This window comes from Mus musculus, chromosome 4, assembly GCF_000001635.26.
Source record: "Mus musculus strain C57BL/6J chromosome 4, GRCm38.p6 C57BL/6J".
NCBI classification, from domain to species: Eukaryota; Metazoa; Chordata; class Mammalia; order Rodentia; family Muridae; genus Mus; species Mus musculus.
This window is the reverse complement of record NC_000070.6, coordinates 26,263,728-26,277,136: the sequence shown is the minus strand read 5'-3', so window position 1 is coordinate 26,277,136 and position 13,409 is coordinate 26,263,728.

Sequence of the window (13,409 nt, the reverse complement as noted above, 5' to 3'; positions counted from 1 at the left end):
AGACAGTTAAAAAAAATGAAAAAAAAAATTCACAGTTGTTTTTAAAGCCCATGGCTTTTCCTAGCTGCCAGAGTCTGCTACTTCCTTCATCCTTACGAATGAATGATTTTGAGGTATCACAAAGATTTCAGTTTTTCTTCCATTTTTTTCATTTACCATGTTACAGAAGATGCCTGTGCACTTACTCCAAGTCTTTAACATAGTTCTCAAATACCTGCAGTTTGCACATAAATGAAAACACAGCCAGTGGTCCATTTAATTCTCAGAATGTTGCCATGTTGTCAAAAGAATGAATCTATTCCAATCTATCACAACTTCATAATTCCTAATGTGCACATAAAATGTTTCTGCTTGTAAATGGCCTTTCTGAATTCCCTCTAAAAATGAAAATTAGTAACTCATTTAAAATTGCTTTTCAAATACACCTGGACATCTAACAAAATCAAGCAGAAAAGTTTTGTCTACGATGATTCCCTATATATAAAAATGCACAAAACTTTAGAAAGAAGCTGTAAATTTGTAGAAATACATACTCTGCCTTTCTTTCACCATATCCTTCCTAATCTTCACTTAGAAAGTGCAATTCTATGCTTCCTGCATCTCAGATTAAAATCTGGCACTAAGAGTTGTTCATATAAGTGCAAGTGGTTTCCATGGAAACACAGCATGGCTCCTCAAATGTCAGCTTTCTCAAACTAACACTTGCAATTTATGAAGGATCCTTCACTGATCTGTGACAATCATCTCAACTGCAGTCAAGCAGAAAATCTTGGAGCAAGAAGGAACATCATCATGACTAACTGTATGGCTAAATCACATTTCTCCCTTCAAAACTATAAAATAAGAGGCCCATTGATTAAAACAGATTTATGACTCTCCTGCCTATGAATAGGAATGCAGTGTCAGGGAGACTTAAAAAGAATGCAAACTAATTTCCTCCCCACAAATATTCTTTAGAATATTTTAATATGTGTCACCTCCTGTTAGCTTCCCCAGCTCTGGTCAGGAAGGGATATACTGAGACACTGATAAGACCTTAGGTGAAGATGGGGAAATAGCATTATGTAAATAAATAGAAACATTGGCTTCCAGATATGTGGGTGTGCATGCCCCTGTTGTAGGCAGGCTGGGAAGTAGTAAGCTGGGTTGAGGACTTAGTCTCAAGCATCTCCATTCCATGACACAAAAGCTCAAGCACAGTGCTGTTCGGTGAAGCTGGAAAGCAGTCTGCTTTCCTGTGTATCTGTCCTTCCTTTGACGAGCTCAGCTAGATGTTTGCTGTTTGTGTCCTGGGACATGGAATGTGTCTGTCCTCACCATTGCCAACTGGTAACTACAGTGTCACCTCTCACTTAGTATAATCACTGCTGGCTTTACATTTTTGACATTCATGAATCCCTGCAACAAAGAATAACAAGGAATTAATAAGGCGCCTCCTAAATATAGGTATGGCTCTTCCCTTTGAAAAGAGCCTGAAAAACCTTCTGAAACATTCTTGATATAAGATTGTTTAAAATTTTTATCAGGTGCTAGGGAGGCAGGTCAGCTGTGAGATTCTTGTCTATTCTTCTAAAGAACTTGGTCCACTCCTGGCACCCACATCTCAGTTGATGGCCACCTGTAACTCTATTTCCTGAATTCAATGTCCTCTTTGGGCACAACAAGGTTCACAGACATACGTGCATACAAAACCCTCACACTCTCAAAATAAAAATTAAAAAGGGAGAGGAATATAATCATAACATTTAAAAAGTAAATTATATTGCTATGAGTCACCAAACAAAGATATATTAGAGCCACTGTCATGGAAAATTTGCTCATACAATTTAGAAACAAAATGAGGCCATGGAATCAAACAAGTTGAAAGCAGAGGATTCCTCCAAGTAAACACTGATTGCAAAGTCTTGTTAGGATTCCACAGCGCATCCCTTTCGTCTGAAATTTACCACTTCCATTACATGGCTCAATTGATTTCCCATATTAAACACATGAAACAGCCTCCAGGTTTCAAAATATATAGTACAATTTTCTTTTTGGGCCATTAATTGCTGGAAATGGAGCCTAGTTTATTCATTATATACCTGAAGGGTGGACATAGCCTCCCTTTTCCTGCTGTTCTCCTTCTTTCCCTGAGTCCATTCCCTCTACACACACATCCATCTCTCCATTCCTTCCCTCATATTTAACTCTCTCTCTCCCTCTATCCCTTGCCCCGTCTCTCCCTCTCCCCTCCCGTGTGTGTATGTTTGTGTGGGAGTATAAGCTGCATATATACCCATATAGCCTTGTCAACTCTCTTCTCCCTCCCAACTCTGGCTGATCCCCTTCTCTATGGAGTAGGTATCTTTCTGCTTTAACATACCACATTACTCTGTTTTTCTTTTCTACCCATTTTAAGAACTCTTCTTTGCTCCACATAGCACCCTTTCTTACTCCATAACCTTCAGCATACACAAACACACACGGCACATTGTAAGGTATAACTAGAATCTGCATTAGAGAAAACAGTTGTATTTGTTTTTCTGAGACTGGCTTATTTTTCTTACTACAGTGATTTACATTTTAATTTTTCTGTAAATGTCATAATTTCATCTTTTGGGGGCAGAGTAAAATTCCATTGTGCATAATTACCACAATTTAATCTTCATGTGTTTTTGATGGGCATCTAGCCTTTTTCTATGTCTTAGCTTATGTGACTACTACAGCAATAAAGTGAAAGTCCAGTTATTTTGATGGTTGAAAATAGATTTCTTTTGGTAGATACCAAAGTGGTACAGCTGGATCATAAGAAAATTCTTTTTTAAGTTCATTGTGGAGTTTATATAGTGGTGAGTATAATAGTTTATGTTCCTACTGGCAGTGTGTAAAATCTCCTATCCTCCCACATCTTGGGCAGCATTTATTGTAATTTACTGTTGTTGTTTGTAATGATAACCATTCTGATTAGTGTGAGATACATAGCATAATGATTCCTAACTTGATACTAGTAATCTTGACCACCTACAGAACAAAATCTGCAAATAGAACTCTGTAAACATTCATGTGTCATGGGGTAAATGCACTAGGACAAGAAAGCAGGCTTGGAATAATTTATGATCAAGGAAAACATACTATTTAGGTTAGGAATGAAGCCACTATCTGGTAACTAAAGGTCATAAACTGGGACTGGGCAGTTTATTGTAGATGTAAGGGCAGAAAATAAATGATGAAATAGTTTTATCTATACAAGACTTTGAACTTAACTCTTACTAGCTCCATATGTACATTGTAATTTTAAAACAATAATTTTTGATGACCTAAGTTAGTAAAGATTTTTCAAGAGACATATCATCTGCCTAGTGTCTTACTATTTTGAAGTCTTGCAATGACTTTGGCCCAGAATATCAAGAAGAGTTAAATAGCCAGAAGTCATTAGCTTTTAGCCCAAATTGCCAACACAATAACCCTTCAGTGTCTGCTTTGTTTTACCATGTGGTATCGAGCTGGTCCTTGACAAGACTTGAACTACAATTTTATGATGCTGAGAATCTACTCCAGAAGTTGATAATGCTGGATAATCTGCAAAGTTTTTGTTCTCTGTATGTGGGGGTTTCTAGTCGTTGAACCAGGGCAATTATACAACCTAACTGGACACTTTAACCACTGAACTATTCTGTAGCTGTTTTGTACGTTGGTTAATATATTCTAGTTATAAACAAATAAATTCATTCTATTGTTTCAAGCATTTCTCTTTGGTTCTTTTTATCATCTCAGTTTCATTGCTGTTTTTCTTTTCTACATACTATGCATTGTTTTTTTAAATTGTTATTGAAACAATTATTATTATTTCATCAATTTTCTAACTTTAGTTTTTAAGTCTTGAGTTAATTTTTTATTTCATTTGTCTGTTTACTTTAACCCTCCATATTGTCACTGATACTTTTAAAAAGTGAAACTTAGAAATTGTCTTCTGGACATTTTAGATATTTGTTTTGATACCTAGATAATATAATATATATCTATATTTTCAGGGCTGACAATTTGGTATTAGATAGCCAATTGGTGTGCTCATTTCTAGGAATTACTATTTCTGCCCCAATCTCAGCATTCCTTAGCTGCCTAGAGTTGAGCGTGTGTGTGTGTGTGTTTGTGTGTGTGTGTGTGTGTGTGTGTGTGTGTGTGTGTGTGTGTGTGTGTGGTAGAAGCCTAATGTGCTTTTCCTTACCCATATAGTATATAGATAAAGTGTTTTCCTCAGGTTTGAGAAGTCATGTTGGTGAGTCTGTATGAATGTGGCTTCTGACAATTCTAGAAGGAAAAACTTATATAATACTCCCTGCTCCTTTGGTGATTACAATATTTCTGTTTTCTCTTCTGTAATGGTCCCTGAGGCTTAGTGGCAGGAGTTATATTGTGGACATATTTACTGATTTTTGGCTCCACAACTAAGCATTTTGATTCACTGTGGTTTTTTGTAATGGTGTTTACAAAATAAAGTTTTTCTTTAATTCATTTTTTTATCTCTAAGCACAGAAATATCTCATTTGAATTTGGCTTTTGTGATAAATAAAATAAACTAGTTTCTCATATTTATTTTTTTCTAATTGATTAATTAATTAATTAATTAATTAATTAATTTACTTTACATCCTGATTGCTGACCCTGATTCTGGACTGCCCCCCCCAACACACACACACAGTCTCTCCTCCCATCTCTCCTCTGCTTCTCCTCTGAGAGACTGGAGAGCTTATCTGGGTACCCCTCCCCCACTGGCACAATAAGTCTCTCCAGAGCTAATTGTATCATCTCCAACTGAGGACAGACAAGGCAGCCCAGTAAGAGGAACAGGGTCCACTGAAAGACAACAGCTTTAGGGACAGCTTCAGTTGTTTGGGGATACATATAAAGACTGAGTTACACATCTGCTACATATTTACAGGGGATCAAGTTCCAGCCTATGTATGCACTTTGGTTGTTCAATCTCTGAGAAGTCTCAATGGTCAAGGTTAGTTGAATGTGCTCATTTTCCTTAGGGTTCCTATACCCTTAAGGGACATCAATCCTTACCTCAGGTCTTCCATAAGAATCGCCCAGCTCTGTCCAATGTTTGGCTGTGGGTTTCTGCATCTGGTTAAGTTAGTTACTGGGTGGAGCCTCTCAGAGGACAGTTGTGCTAGGCTCCTGTCTGCAAGCATAATAGAGTGATCATTAGTAGTACCAGGGGTGGAGGTGGTGGTATTTGCTCTTGGGATCGGTCTCAAGTTGGGCCAGTTTTTGATTAGCCATTCCTCCCAGTCTCTGCTTTATATTTTTCCCTACATTTATTGTAGACAGGACAAATTTTCAGTCAAAAGTCTTGTGGGTGAGTTGGTGTCCTTATCTCTCCACTAGGGGTTCTGCCTGGCTATGAGACATGGCCACTTCAGATTTCAAATCTGTATGCTACAAGTCTCCCCTAAAGACACCTTCTAGACTCCTGGTAGTTTTTCCCATCTCACATCTCTAGTACATCCTAGAGATGCCCTCCCACCCCCATCTCTACCAGCTGCAAATTTTCATTCATTATCTCGGCCAGCCCTCTGGCCCTCTCTCTTCTGTCTCTCCCCACACTTAATCCTGAACCTTCCCCAGTCCCCTTCCCATTCCCTCTCTCATACAGTTTCCTCTCTCCATCTGCCTCCTATAACTATTTTATTCCCCATTGTAAGTGAGATTCAAGAATCCTCACTTGGGTCTTTAGGTCTGTGAAGTGTAGCATTGGTATCTTATGCTTTATGGCTACTATTCATTTTTAAGTGAGTACATACTATGCATGTCTTTTTGCATGTGAGTTATCTCATTCAGGATGATATTTTCTAGTTCTATCCATTTGCCTGCCAAATCCATGATGTCTTTGTTTTTAATAGCTAAGTAGTATTCCATTGTATAAATGAATCGCATTTTCTACATCCATTTTTGGGTTGAGGGGCTTCTGGGTTGTTTCTAGAAAGCTATTTATGAATAAAGCTGTTATGAACATAGAGCATGTATCCTTGTGGTATGATGAAGCATCTTTTGGTATATGACAAAGAGTGGTTTAATTGGGTCTTCATGTAGAACTATTACCAGGTTCTGCTGAGAAATCACCAGACTGATTTCCAGTGGTTGGACAAGTTTTCACTCCTACCAGCAATGGAGGATTGCTCCTCTTGCTTGACATCCTTGCCAGCATCTGCTGTCACTTGTGTTTTTGTTCTTAGTCATTCTGATGGGTATAAGAAGAATCTCAGGATCATTTTGATATGTATTTCCCTGACAACTAAAGACACTGAACATTTCTTTAAGTGCTTCCAGGCCATTCAAAATTCATCTGTTGACTATTCTCAGTTTATCTCTGTGCTTCATTTTTAATTGGGTATTTTGGATTGTTTGTGTCTAACTTCTTATGTTCTTTATTGTCAGGAGCCATCTAAGAAAGGTACGGCTAGCAGGTAACCTTCCTCGAGGTGTCCTACCTTTTTGCATGGCCTAAGACGGGTGAGGTCTGAGAGGCAAGGTCTCAAGAGACTTCATCTCAGGACCATTTCTTGTACCAGATATGTCATTACTACATGTCCTAAGGACTCCTGGGCTTGAGCCTACCCTATTGATCAGACTTTCTGCAGATCAACATGAATAAGTGATGTTTAGAAGAATTAATGATTTTATAAAATTCTTGATTTGATTCAAATAATAATAGGAAGAAAGTCAAAAGAGATTATTTTAGTTGTTTGCTAGAAAGATGCAATAAAGTTAGAATCAAGAAGAGAATGTGCCAACTCATAATAATAAGCAAAGGCTGCATTATCACAAATAGAATGAGCTTTCAAAATTACGGTAAATGGAGAAATAGGTTTGGGACCAATTTGTGATCAAGGGAAAATATTCATTTAAGATCAGGTCCAATGTTCAAGCCACAGGGGTGCACTATTATAAGGCAAGGCCATGGGAAACTGTTGCTTTGAACGTAGAATGAGCTTACGAAATGAAACTCTGTTTTGAACTTAATATCAGCATCCTTTTGTAACTCTCATTTTGTGTAACATTATATCTATGAGGTAATTTTCCAAAGAATTTTTGTCTAAAAAGGTATTAAAAGGACAGAGAAAAGAAATAAGGTTGATGGCTTGAGGGGCTCTACATCATCCATTCATCTGCCCATTCTTCTGTCCATCTGTCTATCCATTCATCCATCAATCCATCCATCAGCCCATCCATACATACAAATGTATGGATGTGGCCATTTTCCACTTCACCTGGTATGTGAAATGCCAGTATGAGTGACATCTTTTTTTCCCTTTCTTTTCTCTCTGGCTCAAAAACAGTTAATGCACTCCCTGGACAGCCAGGGGCTTCTGACTGGGCAGCCAGAGAATGGCACACTAGCAACAAATGATTTTAATAACTCCCTGCAGCTAAACAGCATGTAATCACCAGATATTAGCATTTATTTAAGCACAGATCATAAGAGAGTGATAAAGAGTTAAGTTTCCCCTGTGCTTATTTAAGCATTAAAGGTCTAATAAAGCCCAGAGAGTTAAAGAGAAAAGAGTTAGTTGGTTTTAGTTACAGAATAGCCAAGAAAGTGTTTCATTTCCAGAGGCTATCAACTTCTAGCATCCAGAGAGACTTAAAGGGCTGGAGATTATCAGTCTTTGGGCCCTTATCCAATTCTGTGTCTCAGTTTAGCTTCCTATGCCTAAGGCAGAACAGGGCCCCTGCACTTAATATATTTTGGATATAGCCCTCTGTCAGATGTGCAGTTGGTAAAGATCTTTTCCCTATCTTTAGGCTGTCGTTTTGTCCTATTGACAGTGACATTTGCCTTACAGAAGATTTTTAGTTTCACAAAGTCCCATTCATTAACTGTTGACCTGAGCCATTGGTGTTCTGTTCTGGAAGTTGTCTCCTGCATCAATTTATTCAAGGCTACTTCCTATTTTCTCTTCTATTAGATTTAATGTATTTGGTTTTATGTTGAGGTCCTTGGTCCACTTGATGAGGGATGAGAACTGCACTTATTTTCAGATATAAGAACAAATATTTAGAATGTTTTTTGAGATAATTCTGGTTTAGTAATGTGGCTTTTGTAAGTTCTCCAAGATCCATGACTTCTCTAGCTCTGTGTATTAGGCCATATTTCCAATACAGACATAGCATTATACTTTTTGTATCAGTCTAAAATCCAATCAGAGATGTGCTGGTTATGCCACTACTACACCCTTAGGTTCATATTGACAGAACCATGATGAGTGCTGTTGAATCATAGCTGGGTAGGACTTCTGGGTAAAAAGAAATTGCTTTCCTCTTTTAGAGGCTTACATGGTACTTTCTGGAACCATGTATTTACTCCACAAGGAAGAGTTCTTCAAGTCACTTCCAGCTCCAGGGTCTCTGGATACTGTGTCTGAAGTGCATAATGCTTTTAGCAATACGAACTACTACTGGTTATGAGACATGTTATCTTTGTTTTCAGTGTCGTGGTCTTGCTCTGTGAATTATGTATTTGGTGTTGGTTGAATTTTTCTATTCCTTTCTTTCTTTTCTTTCTCTTTCTTTCTTTCTTTCTTTCTTTCTTTCTTTCTTTCTTTCTTTCTTCCTTCCTTCCTTCCTTCCTTCCTTCCTTTCTTTCTTTCTTTCTTTCTTTCTTTTTTTCTTTCTTTCTTTTTATATTTTTATTAGGTATTTTCCTCATTTACAATTCCAATGCCATCCCAAAAAAGTCCCCTATTCTATTCCTTTCTTTCTTTTCTTTCTCTTTCTTTCTTTCTTTCTTTCTTTCTTTCTTTCTTTCTTTCTTTCTTTCTCTTCTTTCTTTCTTTCTTTCTTTCTTTTTATATTTTTATTAGGTATTTTCCTCATTTACATTTCCAATGCCATCCCAAAAGTCCCCCATACCCCCCCGCCACTCCCCTACCCACCCACTCCAACTTTTTGGCCCTGGCGTTCCCCTGTACTGGGGCATATAAAGTTTGCAAGTCCAATGGGCCTCTCTTTCCAGTGATGGCCGACTAGGCCATCATTTGATACATATGCAGCTCTTTCTTTCTTTCTTTCTTTCTTTCTTTCTTTCTTTCTTTCTTCTACTTTTCTTCCTTTTTTTTTTTTTAAATTTAAGCCATCATTATTCTTTTAGTGGAGTTTTTCTTCCAATGGCCAGGAGAAATGTAAATTGTAGTGGGCTTGTGGTATACCTTTTCACTTTTGGAATAGTATTCAGGACTTTAAACCCCAGAGTTAGTCTTCGAGTGGAAGTCAGCTATTGTCTTGGATCAATCATGCACCAATCTGTCACATGACTGTGGGACTTGTGGTGTTTAGGTACCTTAGCCTGGATCATATCTGACCTGTTCCCTACTTTTATAGCTTCTGTCATATGCTTTGGTTCCATCATGTCTCAGCCAGCTGAGAGTGATGCTATGAAAGATAAATTATAATTATTTTTCTAAATCCTTAGCCATTGTTTATATTTTTTAGTTCAAAGTATTTTTTTTCCTTATGACCTTCTTTTCTCCTTTCTTCTGACTGTGAAAAATAGGTAAAATGGATAAAACCAAATACTCTGCTACAGAAAATACAGAAAAGGCAAGGATGTTTTTTCCATAGACAGATTTTACTTAGATAAAACAGATATAGGGAATGATAGGACAAAGGTTATGACATTAAAATGTAACCAAAGATACTATATTGTTCAGAGAAACTTCTGGGATGAGATAGTAGAGTACAATGAGTCTCCTCTGTTGAGATATCAATAACAAACAGCCAGGCCTCGGTATCCCATATTTTTGTATACTTCCTTTGAAGGGATGAAAAGGAATTCATGCTAAAGGAACCCTTTTTATTTTACTACTGCAATACTAAATTAAGCTAGCAAAGTGTTTTCCTGTGAATAGAAGGATTAAGCTAAAAGTAATTAAAGACAAGTTAGAAAAATGGGCATAGAAAGCTGAAAGTTAAGGTTAACTAATCCAAGATCAATGATCCAGTCAGTTTTGAGCTGAGATACAAGAGCAAGTAACACAGAATGGAAGCTTTCATTCATTACGTCTTACTGCTTTAGCATATCATAGTAAAATATTTTCAAATTAAGATTTATCAATATTTTTATATCCTTTGCACAAAAACTTTGTTCATCTTCCTGGCCTCTTGAGAGGGCCTTGTGGGTTTCATTTCACATCTATTAACCAGTTATTTCCACCTAGGAAAATACTGACCAAGCAAAGAGCAACCAATAATATATTCCTCACAAGCTCCTATGCATCCCTGGCTTTAGAATGTCGATATCACAGTTTAGAATTGTGAGAATCATAAAGCAATTTAGATAAATAGCTTTTTAATTAACAAAATTCAAATCCCAACCCAAGGGAAAGTACTTCAACCTTAAAATTGGCTCGATGATAAATCTAGTTTTTAAATGTCGGCTATGCCCACCCACCTGTGTCTATGATAAGTGTGCTGTGGTTGCCAAGGAGTCTTCTATTAATTTGGCCTCCTGGTATCAACTGCTAATGTAAAATTTGCACAAGAACAAAGCAACTGCACTTTATAAGCCAAAATCAACCTACTTTATAAAAAGCAAGAATTTTATTCCCAATGCCTGATACATTATTATGTTGGAAGTATAAGGACAGTTAAAACTTTGAGGGTAGCCATATCCATCAAACCCCACATTACATCTCCACCCCCCATGATGCATTCTCCAAGGTAAATTTAAGACCTCAGGATGCTTGATTTTTTTTCCCCAGGGATCCAGAGGTAATTGTACCCTGAGATATAGCAAGTATCTGATAAGGGAACTCTAAGGCTCCAAATTATCAAGATGAAGCTTGGCCCTGGAAGTTACCAGATTCACTGTAAAAATGGAAATGTTATCCTTTTAGTCTTGCCATAATCATTCATTCTAGACAGAGCAGAGAATAGCTCTTCTCCTGCCAGATGCATCCCTGGTCCTGAAAATCTAGAGAAGGATTATGAAAGGTAGGAAGAAAAACATACAACAAACTGATTGTAACATCATAACAATAAATATCCTAGATATAAGTTAAACTTTAAAACATTTCATAAGAAAATACATGAGAAAGTTGAGGAGGTCTTGACTTTAGTAGTTAAGTTTCAAATGGAAAACTAAAAACACTATTTATGAAAAAAATTCAAGAGATAAACTTTATTTTGATTGTTGTTGTCTGTGAAAGACCTTATTAAATAATGGCAAACAAATCAGAAATTAGGAGAAAAATTTTTAACACACACATGCACATATTTGTTAAAGAATTCACAACTGGTGCTGGAGAGATAGATAAGTAGTTAAGAGCACTACCTACTCTTCCAGAGATCCTGAGTTCAATTCCTAGCACATATGGTGGCCCACAACCATTTGTAATGGGGTCCAGTTCCCTATTCTAGTGTGTCTGGAGACAGCTGCACTGTATTCATATAAATTAAATAAATCGTTTCTAAAAAAAAAATCACAACTAAGTATTTAAGGAACTCTTAGAGTGAAAAATAAATGTATTTTTTGATATTTAAAAATCTGATTTAGGTTATTTTGACTACAGGTATATGTGTGTGTGCCATGTGTATGCAGTGCTTACAGATTCTAGAAAAGGAGTCGGAGCCCTTTAAACTGGAATTATAGCTTTTAGTGAGTCGGTGTGGGTCATGGGAGCCAAAGCCAGGAGCTCTGCAAGGGAAGCAAAGCCTCGTAACTGCAAAGCAACCTTTCCAGCACCAAGATGGACGATATTAATGCAGGAAACTTTGGCAGAAGGAAGCATGTAAAGCTAAGTAGGGGTTGTACGCATTTTATAGACAAGTATTAAGGATGGATGCTATGCTTCAGATGTATCGAGTGAATGAAACTTAGTAAACACAATGTATATTTGGGAGAGAATAAAGTGGACCAAAGTGTAAATGTTGGTAGCAATGAATTCAGTGAAGTGGTTAGGAGCTTACTATGTATGTGAGGAGATGCCTCTTGGGTGAAAGCATGAATGATCTTTGGTAACAGACTCTATAGTAAGCAAGTACTACACAGTGACTGGAAGTCTCTCCACTGATCTCCTGCATTTGATAAGCCTTGCTTCCCAGTGACAACTGCAAAGATCATCTTTATTATTTTGATAGCTGTTTCTTGTGGAGCAGTGTTATAATTTTGAAGTTATATTTGCAAATTTTTGTTCTTCTCTAACTTAATACTTGTAGCTCAATTGTAATCACCTTTAAAATACTAACTGCATTTATTTAGAGACCAACAAGACACATGGAATATACAAAAATGATAGATGTAAAACTGAGAGACTACAGGTGAGAAAAATCACGCCTTTTCTAGCATCTCTCGCCTAAGGTAATGAGGACACACCATCTGTTCTACCCATATGATGCGAAGTTGAGACCTGTATCAAGGGCCCTCAGAACTATGGCTTCTTTCCAATTAACAGTGTAAATATTTTAGAAGAAAATCTTTAAGATTCAACAGTCTTCATATGACTGGACCATATAGTTTCAACTGAAACTATAAATTCATGAGGACTTCCAATCCAGAACCATTCTGTGAGATGCTCTCAAATCTCAATACACAAAAGTAGAACTGTGATGGTTTGTATATCCTTGGACCAGGGAGTGGGTCATCCTAGTAGGAATATGGAAGACTTCGTTGCTGGGAGTAATTTGAACTGTGTTGACCTGGCCCAAGAGATTTTAAAGGAGAAGAATTTCAGTATGTGGCATAAAGACTGTTTTTGTGGTATTTTGGTGAAGAATGTGGCTACTTTTTGCACTTGTCGGAAAAGTCTGCCTGAGGCTAAGGTGAAGAGACTTGGATTAATTGCATTAATTACATTGACAAAGGAAGTTTCAAAAAAGCCCAGCAGAGACTTTGTTCTCTGGATAAGTTTTACAGAAAGAAGTTTGAACAAGCACAGCAAGCTTAGAAAGGCAAAATATAAAATATATGGTTCAAGTATTAAAGGCATACCAGGAAGTGAAATGGAGCAAAATCCTGTGTTCTAGGAAATAACAGATTAAGGGAGTGGGACCTTGGGGCAAGACCCTACCCAGCTGAATTTAGAACCAGGCATGGTGGTACACACCTTTAAGCCCATGAGACAGGCATGCTGATCTCTGCATTCAAGGTCAATCTACAGAGCAAGAACCAGGATAGCCAAGCTTAGGCAGTGAAGGATTTAGAAAACATAAAGCCAGTGATTATGTAATAGTACAAGGGGATCATGTTCTAGTTCCTGTAAGCAGCAGAACTCGGCAGCTTCAGCCATGTGGCTCCGGCTCTAGAGTTAAGAATGGAAGGAACTACTGGGAAAATTGATGCTGGTTAGCTGGAGCTAAGGAATTAGCAGTGATTAAGAAGAGACCAGCATCACTGAGGTGAAATCTTCTGGGAAGTGTTTTCTGGGAGC